General features: G+C 41.0%; 1 long non-coding RNA gene across 1 annotated transcript; it reads right to left on the reverse strand.

Moving 5' to 3' along the window:
* Positions 1-1,019: 1,019 nt before the first annotated feature.
* LOC135907106 (uncharacterized) lies at positions 1,020-14,418 on the reverse strand. The gene is made up of 4 exons (XR_010565896.2): positions 14,263-14,418; positions 12,701-12,742; positions 9,903-10,107; positions 1,020-7,229 (listed from the first exon to the last, which is right to left on the reverse strand). It is a non-coding gene; the product is annotated as an uncharacterized lncRNA (long non-coding RNA).
* Positions 14,419-18,040: the final 3,622 nt, after the last annotated feature.

The raw sequence follows: 18,040 nt of genomic DNA on the forward strand, positions 1-18,040 counted from the left end.
ATCCCTGACTCCTGACAGGCCGCCATTCCAATATGAACCTGGCAACGTTTAACGATAGAACGTTATCTAGTGAGGCGAGTCTAGCAGTGTTATTGGAGGAATTAGAGGGCAGTAAATGGGATATAGTAAGGCTCAGTGAAGTTATGAAGTTATCGCTTACAAAAAAAATTGTTGAAAGGATATTGAAATATCATTGTTCAACGTCAACAAATGACCTTGAAAGATCATTGGGGAATTGTTGATACATCGTTGAGGAAATTGTTGACAAGTGTTGATAATTGGCCCGCGACATTTTGTCGAAACATCATTGTGGCCTCTCAATTTGAAAGATCATTGGTATATCGTTGAAACTATGATGTATTTCACTGTTGAAAGCCCATTGAAACATTGTTGAAGATGTGTTGTTTGTCAATGTTGAAAGCCCATTGAGGTATTGTTGAAAAGTGTTGTTTGTCAATGTTGAAAGCCCATTGAAGCATTGTTGAAGCTCAAAATTGAAAGCCCATTGAGGTATTGTTGAAATGTGTTGTTTGTCAATGTTGAAAGCCCATTGAAGCATTGTTGCAGATGTTTTGAGTCTCAAAATTGAAAGCCCATGGAGGTATTGTTGAAATGTGTTGTTCGTCAATATTGAAAGCCCATGGAAGAATTGTTGCAGATCTGTTGAAGATCAACACAAATTACGTTGAAAGCCCTTTATGCCCCACTGGGTATTTAGAAGTTTAAACCTGCACTTGCCTTAAAATATTGCTGAGCTATGTTGCATATAATTACCTTTGATGTGACAGTGGTATTTTTGCTGTGAGAGGATACGGATAAAATTTAAATACAGGCGTTTTGTATCGCAGGCCTCTGTCACCCTGGGCTCAAAAGCATGCTCCTAGATTGCCTGTAATAAGCCATATTGTAAAACTGCTAGCAGTACTGTTATGCCACTTTTTTCGATTGTCAGAATGAATGGTCCTCCAAAAATCAAGAGTGCTGAACTCATGGAGACAAAAACCATTTTTCAGGGTGAACTGTTTATTTGTAACCAAACATCTGTGTAAATGTACAACCATTTGTAGTTTGAGATCAGAAACTTCTTACAAACTATCACACAGTACAAACTTCCTGCAGTTTGACACCATAAGAAAATTGAATACTGAAGATGTAGTCTGTGTGGCCCTCAAGTAGAACACATTTACCAAAAGAAACAAATTTAAAAAAATAAATACCTAAATAAATAAATGTAGAAGCAGACTGACATGACTAAATAAGAACACTCAAAAAGGTACTTGCTTTCTCTATTAGGTAGCCAGTGGTACTATAACCATGGCACGATTTGCTTGAGCCCACAATACTCAACTGAGACCTGATATGCAGGGTGGTTATCTTTAAGTTTCATGGAACTTATTGAAGACTGACTGTTGCAGCTAACATAATTCTAGATAGAGTGCCAAACAATACTTGCATGAGATGTCACGACACCAGTCAGCTGATTAACAAAAGCTCAGTTCCTAATAAAGTTTTTACGAATTGTAGCCGGTAATTTTGCAAGGTGTATGCACTTACAATGAATTTCCAAAATGACACTAGTAACGAGACACATGCCATCAAACTGGCTGTAGAAATGCACTGCTGTAGCACTTCCTTTTTTTTTAAACGCACTGTTATGCATTGAAGCACAAAAGTAACAGGAATGCCCATGTATTTCACATTTATGGAAAAATCTCAAAACTGGTGTCATCCTGGAAATTAATTTCAAGTGAATGTCTTTCAAACTCACTGGCTACAATTTGCAAACTGAAATATGTGCCGTGATGTTATAAGTGAATTAATAAATTTATGACAATCAGTTTAATGTTTCTATTGTTTGTGCTAGTAATGTCTACCTCTGAATAATCCAGCTCAAGAACAAATATTATGCTACCTGGCAGACAACTTTAAAAAAATATGTAAAACTGAAAAAGGATCACTGTACAATCCTTATTTGTTGGTTGAATAGTGTGTGCCAATTTTAGTAAACCTTACATACTTCTTAAACATGGCAATCACAATAAGTGTTGCTTATGGGAGCAGTTTATTATGCTGCATTGCTGTTGCATGATCCAGTTGTGTTTTCTGCCATGATAACATTCCTATGCAGGTCATTCCATATCAAGCGACTTATTCATATTAACTGCTTCAGATTTTTATATGAAAAAAAGAAAGCTATTAGTGATGTGCTGGAATACAGCAAAGTTACTCCTTGTGTGAGTTCTATTTCAATTTTATTCAGTGCCACAAAAAATAACAAAAGAATTCAGAAGATATGGTTTTATGCAAACATGAAAGGCACACCACTGCCATTACTGGAGATTTTTTGTTGCATATTAAAGTTAAGGCGACTTATACCTATTAATTTTTACCCATGTATTTCAGATAGCAATACACCGCTTTTACAAAGTTATGTAAAATGCCGTTTTTACTGAACTGTGAAAATGGCACAGATGCACTTGCAGGTATGCGATTCCATGAAGAATCGACAAGCATTTTTTTGACACCACACATATTCACAGCGTGTTTACAGGAGGTATTCAGAGACCTGGATTGGGAAGAATTGGGGATAAAAGTTAATGGAGAATACCTTAGTAACTTGCGATTCGCTGATGATATTGCCTTGCTTAGTAACTCAAGGGACCAATTGCAATGCATGCTCACTGACCTGGAGAGGCAAAGCAGAAGAGTGGGTCTAAAAATTAATCTGCAGAAAACTAAAGTAATGCTTAACAGTCTCGGGAATCAACAGCGATTTACAATAGGCAGCGAGGCACTGGAAGTCCTAAGGGAATACATCTACTTAGGGCAGGTAGTGACGGCGGATCCGGATCATGAGACGGAAATAATCAGAAGAATAAGAATGGGCTGGGGTGCGTTTGGCAGGCATTCCCAAATCATGAACAGCAGGTTGCCATTATCCCTCAAGAGAAAAGTATATAATAGCTGTGTCTTACCAGTACTCACCTACGGGGCAGAAACCTGGAGGCTTACGAAAAGGGTTCTACTCAAATTGAGGACGACACAACGAGCTATGGAAAGAAGAATGATAGGTGTAACGTTAAGGGATAAGAAAAGAGCAAATTGGATGAGGGAACAAACGCGAGTTAATGACATCTTAGTTGAAATCAAGAAAAAGAAATGGGCATGGGCAGGACATGTAATGAGGAGGGAAGATAACCGATGGTCATTAAGGGTTACGGACTGGATCCCAAGGGAAGGGAAGCGTAGCAGGGGGGGCAGAAAGTTAGGTGGGCGGATGAGATTAAGAAGTTTGCAGGCACGGCATGGCCACAATTAGTACATGAGCGGGGTTGTTGGAGAAGCATGGGAGAGGCCTTTGCCCTGCAGTGGGCGCAACCAGGCTGATGATGATGATGATGATGATATAGCTGAAACACTGCCACATGTTTACTAGAGTTTAAAGCTCGTTACCCACTTCTATTTATTTTTGCCAGATATTTTGTAGCATTTTGGTGACAGTTTAGCTTTCCTGTTCAGCTGAGCAGAGGACATCAAATGTCCTCTAGCTTTTCATTGTTTTTTTTTTCAAATGCTTCAAATACTTTTCTTTTTCAAATTCTCTTTCAAATGCACATTGTATTAATCGAGGCCTTCAAATGGTGTGCGTGAAAATACGGTGAAGTGCCAAAATAGCCCATTTTTCTAATATTTGAATACTTCAATTGCTTTTGGCACCGGCAAAAATGAGTCAAATTGCAGACCGTTAGTTTTTTTTCGTAAGAAAAAATTCACAGGACAGAACTTAAATACAGAATGGTAGCCCAGGTGACATAGTATAGCAGAAAAATATATGAAGCTCTGAATGTTCAGCTGATCGGCTGTAAAAAAAAACAAATTCTAATCTTTTGCAAGAAGCTTCATGTTCAAGGAAAAAACAGCTTTCATAGTTGGCCAAAAAATATGTGATACATTATTGGATAGCTCTACATGTCTGCTATGCCTGTGTAAGTTAAAAAAAGGCATTTTTAAATGCGAGAAATTCTTTTTTGAAATTTTGTCAGCACCGACTTTTCTCAGATGAGCGCACAGCGTGCCAGCCGGGAATGGAGACGACAAAGCTGGCTTTGTATGCAACACAGATGACATAGAAGCGGTGTTAGGGTCTGCATTTTATTGCAAGGGACGCATGCTCTAACACAACGAGGCTTGTGTTTGCTGTGGACCAGGTAAACAGTACAGCCATTGCACATAAAATATCAATACGAGGTCTGTTAGAAAAGTATCCGACCTTTGGCTGAAGAAGAAAAAAACTGGCATAACTGGAGCGTTGGAAACCTAATCACCCTCAAAGTAGTCTCCTTGGGAATCCAGCCACTTCTCCCAGTGGTGCTGCCATTGTTAGAAGCATTCCGAGAAGGCCTCTTTCCGAATGGAGTTTAGCTCAGGTGTCGCTGCAGCTATAATGTCATCTGTTGTCTGAAATCACGCTTGTTTCAATGGCCTCTTGGTTTTGGGAAACAGCCAGAAGTTGCAGGCGGCCATATCAGGAGAGTAAGGAGCCTGTCGAACTACAGGAGTCTGGTTTGTCGCCAAAAAAGTCTGAATCAAGTACGAGGCGAAAAAGCATTGTCGTGATGGATGTGCCAATTTCCTGTTGACAACTTCGGTATCTTGCGCCATACCGCATCACATAGGCCATGGAGGACATCCCTGTAGCAGACTTTAGTGATTGTTTGACCCTGTGGTGCGTATCCGTGGTGTACCACACTGCGGGAGTCAAAGAAAGCAGTCAGCAACACTTTGACGTTGCTGCACACTTAGCGGTCTTTGGTTGGTGACGTGGAATGCTTCCAGTACAACGACTGGAATTTGGTTTCCGGGCCGTAAACATACACCCAAGACTTGTCGCCAGTGATTATGGTGTTCATGAAGTTGGGGTCACTGTTTGTTGAATCCAGCATGTCTGTGAGATTTCAACACAAAGTTGCTTTTGCTCCACCATGAGCAGTTTGGGAACGAATTTCGGCGCAACTCTCTTCATGGCCAAATCTTCAGTAATAATGGAATGTGGATAAAATGTGCTGATGCCCACCTCTTCCGCAATTTCTTGGATAATCGCACGACGGTCCCGCATCACCACAGGCTTCACTTCGGCAATGACCTGGCCATTTCGGCATGTTGATGGCCGACTGGAGTGTGGCTCGCTCTCCACCGATGTGTGGCCGTCTTTAAGCTGGTTGTACCACTCCCAAATCTGTGTGCTCCTCATAGCATAGTCACCGAAAGCAGTCTTATTCTTCCAAATGGTTTCCACTTGGCTGTCGCCCAGTTTCTGGCAAAATTCGATGCAGTAGCACTGCTCCAGTCGCTCCGCCATTTTCCTTGCAATAAAATATCGACGAGAGCACTGTACTACCTCACTCAAACGCTGCGTCCCAGCAATTCACGCTATTGGCAGGCGGGAAAAAATTCGTGCATGCGCACAAAGGTTCAAGGGCGGCTGATGAAAATGCGCTTGTTTCATATTCATCAGATGTTCGCAAAAAAAGGTCAAATACTTTTCTAACAGACCTCGTACGTATTAAATGTGTGAGGGAATCCTGCAGTGCTAAAAGATATGTTTCATGCAGTTTACAAAAAGAAATATCAGCTATTATGTAGACAGTTAATCCAGAATGAGCGCTGATATTGTTCATACAAAGCATTTTGAAGGGCATGTCGCATTGCAATGCAACATAGAGGGAGCAGGACCCTTTGTGCCCTGCTCCCTGAAGCCCAATGATGATGCAAGTAGAAAACACCTTCATAATTAAGACTGAAAACCTACATGAGTATGAACAAATTCTTGTGGTGTTGTTTCCTACCACTGTTTCAGAGCCGGAACATGCTCATCTATAAAAGTCATATGTGCCATGTTCAGTCTGATGTAGTCAGACACCACTGGCAACCACTTTTTGCATTCATGTTGAAAAAAATACGAGTTGAGACTACAACTGCAGTGCTTGACGTCACCTGCCTTCGTAATAATAAAAAAGGCAGTCAGTTTGTTGAGTAGTTCTTGTGGCTAATTATATTAACAATCTTTCCTTGCTAGATGACGGCTTCATATATTTATGCTATATTTATGCTGTATGTGTGATCCACAAATGAACATTATAAAAATAATTGACCGCACTTAAAGAATAATACCTTTTTGTTACTTGTCACATGCATAGCAGACATGTAGGGCTGTGTAATGGTGGGTGACATATACTTTTGTGCCAACCACCAAAGCTAATTTTTTACCTTCAACACGAAGCTTCTTGCAAAAAATTGGAACTTTACAGTGTTTTTAGCTGATAACTGAACCTACAAGGCTTGAAATATTTTGCAGCTATCCCAAGTCAACCAGTCTGATTTTATATTTATTTTGTGCCTTCTGTATTTCCCTACATTAGAAGAAAATTCAAACTTTGCAAATTTTGGCAGTCACACCACTTCAGTCTCTTGACATGAACATCATCTGAATATCTGGATCATACAATTGCCCTTTCAAAAGAAACGTGTATCAGTGCCTTCTAGCTCAGCTGGGCAAGAACAATAATTTTTTGCCAAAATTCAAAAAAATTTTCGCGAAGGAAAATAAAAGGGGGGCAAGAGTTCGGAGCTTCAACTATATCTGTGATGGTCAAAAAAACACTGGTTGGTTGCCCTGGAATGACTCAAGTGTATGTGTGAAAGCAAACTTACTCAAAAATTTTCTCATTGTACCGACTCAAAATCAAGCAAACTTGAAATGCTTTACCATAGTGGAACAGTTCTTGACAAAATTGGTTGGTTTGGCATGAAATGACTTAAGATACTTAAAAAATATATTAATAAGGAAACACTATCCTTACTGGAACCATATCAAAAACTTACATAAAAATGTAGTGAACTATAAGAAAGCACAGCACTCGTATTCTGGATTGAGCAATCCAATGTGGGCTTCTCAGGAGACTAGCATAATTAACATAAATAAAATTAACATAAAAATGTCAAGGCATAGGCACAACATTTGTATGCTCATTTGAGAAATCCAAATTGGGCCCTTCAGGAGACTAACATAAAACATAAAAATGTCAAGAGTTACAAAAGCACAACACTTGTGTTTTGGTTTGAGCTGTCCAACTTGGGCTCTTGAGAGGCTATTGGTCCCATCCGAGAAGCGAGGCCAGAGTTCCTTATATAGGGCATGTTGGTACCAGGAAACTTGTGACACGTGAAGCCTGCAAAAACAAGAAGCCAGAACAAGTTTTAAAAAGCAACTTCTACATCCAAAAGAATGGCATGCAATATGCCCTTGTTATAATGAAATTGATTTATGTATTTCTGTTTAATTCCAACTTTCTACGGGTACAGCTTTACAGCATGACCATTTAGATTTATTCTGTGTGGCACAGGACTCCACTAAGTGTCAAATGCAGGAAAGGGCAAAGAGGAACAAAACACTGTAGCAAAATAACTTTAAGAATATCCTCAATGTCGAAGACGTGAACTTTGCTTTCTGAGAAACAAAATGGCGAAAAAAATTCATGTTGTTCATAAATAAACCTGAACTGACAATTAAATTTTTCTTGTAACTTTCATAATTAAAATGTGCAGCACTAACTGTGCTTTCCCATGCTCCAAATACAATACTGTCATGTCACTACAATAGAGTGTAGCTTCATTTGAAGTTAGGTTTCCCGAGTTCACATGCAATCGGAATGTACTTCTCGCCTTACAATGACTTAGGACTTTCTACATTAAAGAAGACACTGCTTACAGCAAAGTATGTTTTCTGCCTCAACGACTGAATTACTGTTATAATGAGGATTCCAAGTAGTTGTGCACCAAGCTGCTTAGCATGACACATGCAGAATGTGACAGATACGAAGAAATGCTGTCTTTTAAGAGCCATATGCCATAGGACTAACTTCTTTGACCCTTTTAGGGTTTACTGCCGTACATCTGTGGCTGTGACGGAACGTTCTGAAAAAATTTACCTTTTCAGAACAAAGTGTTGCCTAGCATGCCACTGGAGGTGCTGCAACCTTCCGAGACTTCTACAAAATATGCTTAAATTGCTGTCGCTCCATGGGTTTCTTTAAAACTGATTTTCACTTAGCTCCTTGGTGTCTGTCATTGCAGTAATTTGGGAGTGTTGCCACAAGTTTTTGTAAGTTTCATTACACAAAAAAATTATGCTGCTTTATCCTGCATAAAAAAATAAAACATCTAAAACTGCAAATGCTGAAATGGTATTGCCACTTCATCGTTATTTAAAAATATTATTTAGCACTTTATTTTCTCAGAAAGTCACTCTGAAGAACTTAAATCTGCAATAAAAATATTAAGGGTGCGCGAAAAGTGATTTTTGAGGCTGAACCGAAGAATGCTAGAAGCAAGTCAAATAATGGATAGCTTCTGAATAATGAACAGCTGATATCACAATCAATGTAAGATGAGGCTCACATCCTAGTATTATTAATGTTTGCAAGTTTCTGTCATTGTTATGTTATGAAGAGCTGTTTATTAAAAGCACAAATGGAGCAGCAAAAAGTTTCTTCACATGCACAGGACTCTTCAGTAAACATAAATGATCGCTGTACAGCCTATAAAGTACAGCTACTTAAGTAATGTAGCCTGGTCTGCTATTCTTACAAGTTCTTACGTTTTATGTCTATACTATGTTATTGGAGGTGAAAATTTACCGTACTTTGGCTCAAATTTCATTTATATTGGTGTTTCGAAATATTAGAATACTCGCATTTACAAATAGTGACCATTCAAAGACTAAATTGAATAGGACACTATTCAATTCGAAGTTTTGAGCATTTGCACACCACAAAAAATATATAACTCCTAAATTAGAGAGGCATATTTCTCCCCAAAATGTGACCCTCAACGGGCTAAACAAGAGGGACAGAAAAGCCCATTCATCTTTTTGATTAATTTAAGCCCGTAATCTGCTTGACAATGCTTCATAATAACCCTGTTAACAGGTAGGTGAAGTAAGGAAGCAGGAATCGATTCTAACAATTTCAGAATGGGAGTAGTGGACATGTCCGATGGACTGTAAGAAGCTTTATACATTAGGCCCCAAGAGCCTATTTTCAATTTATTGAAGTATATGGGGAAAAGCCACATAAATATTTTTTAATATCTTAGAATTCAAAGTGATAAAGTGTGCGTTAATAAATACGAGTCATAGGTTAAGTGCTTAGAATGAGTAAGCACCCACTAAACGTAGTACTGTTGACAGCAATGCTTGCAACTCTGTCCATGTTGTTTCTTTGATTGAAACAACCAAAAGAAAATTGCCACACCACTCAGGTTCCCTCTGCTAAAAGGCTGCTGTCTGGCATCACATGGACCTCCTTCAATATAGGAGCAACCTTAATTCGATGTGGTCTGTTAAAATTGGTGAAACTACTGTTTCACATCTCAGAACCTGGAGAGCTGTTTTGATTTCTGCAATTTGTGAACGTGCTCCTGCTCGAGCTGAGCAGTAACCACACTTGAGCATAGCTTCTCCGCAATTCGTGTATTAGAATAACACTTTCAGGCTAATTAAACATGTCCTCCATGCCAATAGATTTGGAGCATGCTTCACAGACTATTCCTTGCAATGACAGCCAAGTAGCACTGCTAATGCGCCAATGCAGCTCATGTTATGTGGTGGAGCCACTAAAAACTTTCAGCAGTGAAGGCAGCTTTCAAATTTGAGAAGCATTTGCGTATGGCGGCATTACGCACTTATGATCACATGAACAGTCATTCCAAATAGTAGGCTATTGTAGCACACAACTGCACACTAGGGCTACTTGAAAGTCGTTTGTTATGCGAATGGCAAGTTCATAATTTTAGAAAAAAATGTGAATGTAAAAATGCAACCAGAAAGGATATATGGTACTTGCCTATAACAGCACTGACTCTGGTGGGGTCAAGAGCCTTTTTTGCCCCTTGGTGTTATTTCCAAAGCCCAAATGGCCCATGAGCTCCCCCTCTGTGAACACATGGTGAAGCAAGGCCCTTGCAAACTTTCCTGGTCCACCATGGCAGGCCATGGTAAGCTGTGCCATGATAACCTTCTCAATGTGCACTCCTTCAACCTATGTGGACCTGCACGTTTAAGTAAATGTTAGCAAAACAGTGTTAAGCCTTTCAAGCTCATTCACACAACAGCCCTACTGCAAATAAATTACAAAAGTATCTGTTGCAAATCTAGAATGCTAAACTTGACTTCTTACAAGCTTCTTATGCTGTCTGGATGCCACATGTTTCGGAAAAACAATCCAGCACAAACAAGAATAGTAAACGAAAGTATCCAAACATCTAGTACTTGAAAAAGGGGAGTACCAGCGAAACACAAATGACACGCACACAAGGAAACGGCATTAGACACGGACTCCCTGTCTAACGCCTCTTCCGTGTGTGCACGTCCTTTGTTTTGCTGGTACCCCCCTTTTTCAAGTTCATCATGCACCATCTGGCCCAAGAGCTTGCGCTAATGCACATCTAGTACTATTTATTGTGATTACCATTCTTAGGATACTTCATATATTCAGGTGTTTGTCTCGATTTTCCCATCCATTTGTGTCAATAGGTAGCCCATGGTCTAATGGGGAGATTGGGCTGCTATGTTGAGGGAAGAGTTCAAAATCAACCATCAGAGCAGCTTGGGTGACTGGTTATGCAACCCTGGTCATATGCCACTTTTCAATGAATCTCTTTCCCGCTATCTTGGGCAACTGCTGCTGCTTGTGTTGGCAAGCAGCATTAGGAGCTCGAAGAGGGACATGATTGTCGATCATTACTAAGATTACCACTACACATCATGTTCACTTGCTGTGCTCTAGATGTAATATGCGAGATTCCACTCCACTGTATGAAATGTACATAAGCTACAAGGACAGTATGTGCCAACCACCACCTCAATTAAATTAATCGACTCGCAAAGCACAGGCTGCACAAGATCACGGAGTGAACTCAGAAGTTTGTGGACAGCCAGTTGATGTCCATGTCAGGGACTTCTAGGGAGACTCGGTCATTTCCTCGATGTGCATTACCGTGCCGTCACACATTGTATTACAATTCTGTCTGTCTCGTTGTACCACCGTTCTGATAGTCATCACGTATCACCACAATTCAATATATAAATAGACACTTATATCTACTGTTTATTTAATCTTTATGGAGAATACTTTGAGCATGAGTTTTTGCAAAGATCATGAATTCTACAGCTTAAAGGAGCACTAAAGCAAAATTAAATTAATGAAATTCTGGCATTTTAAGTGCCAAAATGACAATCTGATGTTTAGGCACGCCATAGTGGGGAACTCTGGACTAATTTTTACCAAATCATGCTGCAAGGTACCTGGGCAGTTTTGTATTTAACCTCCATCAAAATTCGGTTGTTTGATCCTGTGACCTCGTGCTTAGCGGAGCTGTGCCAACACCCCTAAGCAGCTACGGCAAGAAAGCACTAAAGAGAAAAATTATTTTAGATGTATCTGTACATGACCTTCCTACAATTCAAGAGATTCACTCATACCGTGACAAGAGGCTGAGTAAACTGTAAAAGCAGCAAGAGGAAAGATTGGTGGCAGTGCTGCCTTGAAGTTACCACACCCGCTTGCTGTGACGTCATGGATTTAGATGATGTCTGTTCAGGTGTAGCAATTTTTTTTACAAATAAAGATATTCTTCATCGTATTCCAAAAACCCAAAATAAAAAGGATCAGGAACATTTACAGAACCAATACAACCCAAGTTTTAAAAAATACTTGGAATCCATGATGTGACAATGAAGTGTCAGCACAAAGATTTTGGGGCGATACTCAGAAAATTAAACTTTGAGCTTTATTTTCTCTAATAATCAAGCAACTACCAAGAAATTTACAGAAGTAGTTATTTAAGACGATGCTTTATTTAAAATTCATTTAGGGTGTCATTAGTGTCCCCTTAATACAAAACAAGGAATGCACTTGGCTGCGTAATAGATTAACATGCATCACTGGTTCTCATTAAGGTAGGATTATCAGTATAGCAAAGGGCATGCACTGGCTGCTCCAGAGGGGAGCCCTTCCACTTCCCCTCAACCTCCCAATTTCTCATTTCTTTATGAGCAGTGATGCAATTTCTGTATCTTAACAAGACATAATGCCAAGATGGAGCATGTGGTGACCGGCACTTCACACCATCCAGTTCGGCATCAATCTTTTTGGAATTTGGCCCTTTAAATGCAGAAAGCCCCGATCATTGCTCGTTCTTCAGCCAACTTTCTCAAAGGGTGCTGCTGTTCTGGTTTGATACCTCTAGCAGTGCACTGCTGTATGACAAAGGTCATTATACCTTCGTTCTGGTAAAACTATAAAGATGTTCACTCATGTAGACCACTAATGTCCACACTAAGTTTCTGAACGCCCCTCTCATATCAGGGATATACACTGAAAAAGGCACATTCTGCGTTTAATATGTTCACAAGTGACACTGAAATTCACTCCCAGTCCCGCTGCAGTTGTTAAGTCTTTCAGCTGAGTGCTTAAAGGCACCATGTCTCCTAATGAAGGCACTCTGCACCAAATGATCACTGGAGCAAATGCCTTGCAGTTGCATCAGCAATGTTTTTTTTTCTGCTTCCTGCAATACATTTTCACGGCATCACAGTATTTGATCATGGTGACGCTACAGAATGGATGACCAAAAAATTCACCTTTAGCGTTCCAGCTGGGGCGTCTCCCAGCTCACTTTGAATCTGAAAAAAAGATGTCAGTATTAAAACGTGAAGCCACGACGCCGCAAAAGCAACAATCAAAAGAGCTACATGGACCATTAGGCTGACATAAATGGACGGATACAAATGACTAGTCATTGAATACACGAAAGTGTGGCCGCTCATGCCAATGGCAGTGTGAGCTTGTCAAATAATTTATTTCACATTCCTCTACTTATATGAAAAATTATTTCCACGCATCTACTTAACTGTTAGGGCCACATATTAAGCCACAGTGTTACATTCTTTTACTCCCCGTCTACCTGATGCTACTTAAGTTTTGCTTACACTCAAAGAAAGAATTTCACAGACCTGCTCTTTCGACAAAGCATTATTCCAAGCTTGTGGCAAAGCGTCGTCATTTAGTTCACAACGATGCGCTCCCCTTTCAATCTGCTCACTCTGTAGTGCTCGGATTCAAAGCAAAAATGGTTTTTCGACATAACTAGCTACGTCTATAGTCACAAGAAACAATGCTAATTATTGATGTTTATGTTGCCGATAACATATACATGCCGCCTCGAAACACAGTGGGACGACAAGGCAGATATGCCAGGCATCTCGTTCCTTTACTGATTTTAAAACTTTGTTACATCAATCAGTTACTAAACTGCGAAAAGCTGAAATTTCACGCTGTTACATTTTTTTAATGTTCTATCCCAGTAAATTAGGACCTGGAGTGCCATGAAATCTGCCTTTCCGTGAATGCAGAGCGCCTACGCGAAGCCGTTTGGGCGAAGCACTCGATGGCACCGAACGGAGAAGATAAAAAAAGAAAGTTGAATACGCGCTAGCAGGTGGAAAACAAAACACACGCGGTTGGCAAGGCGTATAACTCGATGATTTCGCAGCACTCTGTGGCATCACCCCTATCGTATGTCACGTATCGCATAGAATCGCATGTACACACTTGAAATTTTTTTATATTTGCGAGACAGCCTCCTCTGTGTTTTCCGGTCGCGCGAACGTCGGCCGCACGGCGTGACAGATAGTGGCGTTGAAGCACCGCGGAGTCACTCGATTCTGAACAGCGCAACAGAATACATTTTCGCTGATCCCACCGCGCTCCCCCCCCCCTCCTCTCTGTTGTTACAGCTCACTCACACGCCTCGTACTAGCGTGGCGCAAACGAAATATCTTCGATTACAGTACAGATCGGATGGTTTCACGTCGCATTGTTATGTGCTCATTAATAAGGCTAACTCAATCGGTGCTCGAACACCGTATCAGAAATCATGGCGTACAACATGCCCTGTTTTAGCTGGCACCACATAGCTGCCTTACGTCACCACAAGCGGAGAGTAAAGTTAAACCAGGACAAAGCTCCACGTTATATACCACAAATATAGTGCTGTACAACCAATTCTCGCAACGAAAAGACAGTGCTAGGAATGAAAACTAGAAAAGAGGCGCGCGGAAAACACGCACAGGCGCTGAACTCATTTCCGGGCTCCCACCGCGTCGCAATGGACGAACAAGGGGAATTGGAAACACTCACTCACCTTTGATGTCGCTTAGTCGGAGGCGATCACGGCGATCTTCGAGGCAACAAGCCCATAAAAAGCGAGCAACACGCAGAAATATTGCAAAGATGTCACAGCGAAGCACACAAAGAACGCAGAAAACGCAGGAAGCTTTCAAGCAACCGGCGTGCACGACCCCGCCGGAATGCTCCAAGCGTCCACAGCGCAAACGCGCAATCATACATGTACACTCATACAAATACACGCTTATATTATCATAAATTGTACCATTTGATAACAAATTCTCTGATGTCATGTTATTACAGAACAATTGTTGCGCTTTGCAAGTGTGTGAAAGTTTTTTGCTTCACTTCTTTGATGAACTACTTTCTTTAGCGCAGTAACACGGTGCACCGGCCGGAGCTAATGGAGTGCGCGGGAAAAGGCGCCAAATTCAAACGTCGCAAGCGCCGTGCTAATTTGTGCGCGCACAGTTTTCGTCGTTTGGATGTAAAAAAAAAGTAATGCGTGCCGCAACCATGCGAACTGAACTATTGACCAGAAAAGTACAGAAACGTCGCTGTTTGTGCTTCTTATTTCAACGTCACGGCAAACTGCAGGCGGTCTGTCGTCCTATTCTTTTAAACATTTGTGCGTGTGCTTCTGCGCTGTGCGATTTGTCACCGGAACGTATAGCAGCGCAGATTCTGCTTGGTGGCCGAGCAGATTCCCAACACATTCGCCAGCACCCCGTCTAGTTCACAGAAAAGAATCTGGCCTCCATGTGAAATATGAGCACGATGACGTACATATCAGCCAAGCTTTTCGTTTCGTTCTGTAGCGCGCTAACGGGTAACATCTAAGCGATACGCACTCTGTAAAAACGATGTTCACTCCTTTATCCGCCGCACCCGCCGTGGTGGCATAGTGGCCTGAGGTGTTGCGCTAATAACCCGAGTGCTTGGGATCTAATGCCGGCTGGGGCGTCTGCATTTCGATGGAGGTGAAATGCAAAAATGCCCGTGTACTGTGTGTTCGGTGCAGGTTAAAGGACCCCAGATGGTCAAAATAAATATGGAGTTTCTTACTACGGCGTGGCTCATAATCAAAGCGTGGTTTGGGCATGCAAAACCCCAGACTTGAATTTTGTTAACGTTCTCCGCCACCTTGACCATATTTAACATGGAGGCATTGCAATGCCGTTTCCTAACACACAGCCAGGGCACTGCCCCCTTATAATGGACGCCGATGGAAACGCGTCCAATCATCAGTTGTTTGTCACTGCTTGTAGGGACGTTTGTCTTCTCAAACTGCATATATATATGCAGGGTGTTTCTTTCTGCTAACTTTAGGCCGAGTGTAAACTCTATGCGCTCTATGACGACGCGACTAAATGCATGTTGCTCCCTTTGGTACGTAGCGTGTCGCGCTATTTCTGTGTTTTGCTTAATTAGCAAATTAGTCAAGGATAATTAACCAACTTCTGAAGCAAGGAAGTTAGGAAAAAAATTCCTATTAGAAAGTTGCAGAGAAGTTGGCAACACGTACGAATAAACCGTTTCTGTCTTTCTATGTGTTAAGTATTAGTGTTTTTCAGCTTACTGCGGATGCTCGCGAAATACAAAAAGCACCACGTGACATGCCCGCCTGCGAGTCGTGATTGCACTGCTCCTAAGCCTTCCGTGCACAAACGAAAACACAGCATTTAACCGGTGTGAACACCCGTCCAGCTGCTTATCGCCATCATGAACCGCAGCGAGGGAAGTACGTCGCTGGCGTCAATACCACAGCCAATGCCTTCATCACTGCCCTGTCGCCTTTGAAGCGGCAACACACTCTGCTCGATGGTATGCTCGTTTGAGAGCACTGCAAGCACGGCGCGCAAGCGGGTATGTCAGGTGATATTTTTTGTATTTCGCGGGCATCCGCAGTAAGCTGAAAAACAATAACACTTAATAGATAGAAAGTTAGAAATGGCCTAATCGGTCGTTTTACAAAGTGCTCTGGAGCTTTCTAATTGGAATTTTTCGCCTAACATTGTTCCTTCAGAATGGCTAATTGTCTTGACTAATTAAATACTCAGGAAAAATACAAGAATAGCGTAACACATACAAGAGTGAGCAACATGCATTTGGTCGCATCGTCTTATGGTGCATCGGCATATTTTTAAACTCTGAGTAAAGTTAGCTGAAACACGTGTATATACGTTCTATGGTTCAAGTAACGTGAAACAACACCCTGTATATGTGCAATGGTGATAAGTGATCAGTAAAGCAACATATATATATGCAAAAAACGCACACATACGTATGTTCGTGTGTTTTTCACATATACTTCGAAACTCAATATTGCTCGTGACTCAATGTTATTCAACAATAAGTTAACAACATTTAGTAAACGACTTTATTGTTGGAAACTACTCAACAATGGTTCAATACTCAATACTAATCAACAATATGTCAAGAGAATTTAGTCAACGACTTCATTGTTGAAAACTACTCAACATTGGCTCAAAAATACTCAATATTATTCAACAATATATCAACAGAATTTAGTCAACGACTTTATTGTTGAAACCTACTCAACAATGGCTCAATAATACTCAATACAATTCAATATATATCAAAAGAATTTAGTCAACGACTTTATTGTTGAAAATTACTGAACAATGGCTCAATAATACTCAACACTATTCAACAATATACCAACAGAATTTAGTCAACGACTTTTTTGTTGTGAACTGCCCAACAACTTTACTGTTCAATTATTGCTCTGTGGTTTCATTACTTGTTGAGGTATTGTTGAAAGACTATTGAGTCACCAATTCGTCAACAATATGCCAACAACATTTCAACAGTCATTTTCATAAGGGATAGGAGGCCTAAACAAGCATATACAGTGCTAAAAAGTGGGCACGTCCTGTCTACCGGGGCTTAGCGGAGAGACTAGATCTAGGAGTCGGATTCCTGATTAATAAGAATATAGCTGGTAACATACAGGAATTCTATAGCATTAACGAGAGGGTGGCAGGTTTTGTTGTGAAACTTAATAAGAGGTAGAAAATGACGGTTGTACATGTCTACGCCCCTACATCCAGTCCTGATGACCGGGAAGTCAAAGTTTCTATGAAGACGTGGAATCGGCGATGGGTAGAGTGAAAACAAATTACACTATACTGATGGGCGACTTTAATACCAAGGTAGGCAAGAAGCAGGGTGGAGACAAGGCAGTGGGGGAATATGGCATAGGCACTAGGAATAGCAGGGGAGAGTTGTTAGTAGAGTTTGCGGAACTGAATAATATGCGGATAATAAATACCCTCTTACGCAAGCGCGATAGCCGAAAGTGGACGTGGAGGAGCCCGAACGGCAAGACTAGAAATGAAATAGACCTCATACTCTGCGCTAACCCTGGTATCATACAAGATGTGGACGTGCTCAGCAAGGTGCGCTGCAGTCACCATAGGCTGGCAAGAACTCAAATTAACCTAGACCTGAGGAGGGAACGGAAGAAACTGGCACATAAGAAGCCGATCAATGAGTTAGCGGTAAGAGGGAAAATAGAGGAGTTCCAGATCAAGCTACAGAACAGGTATTCGGCTTTAACTCAGGAAGAGGACCTTAGGCAGGATACCAGTAAACAACCGCAGGAGACGAAAGATCTGATCAAGAAACGCCAATGTATGAAAGCCTCTAACCCTACAGCTAGAATAGAACTGGCAGAACTTTCGAAATTAATCAACAAGCGCAAGACAGCTGACATAAGGAAGTGTAATATGGATAGAATTGAACATGCTCTCAGGAACGGAGGAAGTCTA

This window comes from Dermacentor albipictus, chromosome 7 (genome assembly GCF_038994185.2).
Source record: "Dermacentor albipictus isolate Rhodes 1998 colony chromosome 7, USDA_Dalb.pri_finalv2, whole genome shotgun sequence".
NCBI classification, from domain to species: Eukaryota; Metazoa; Arthropoda; class Arachnida; order Ixodida; family Ixodidae; genus Dermacentor; species Dermacentor albipictus.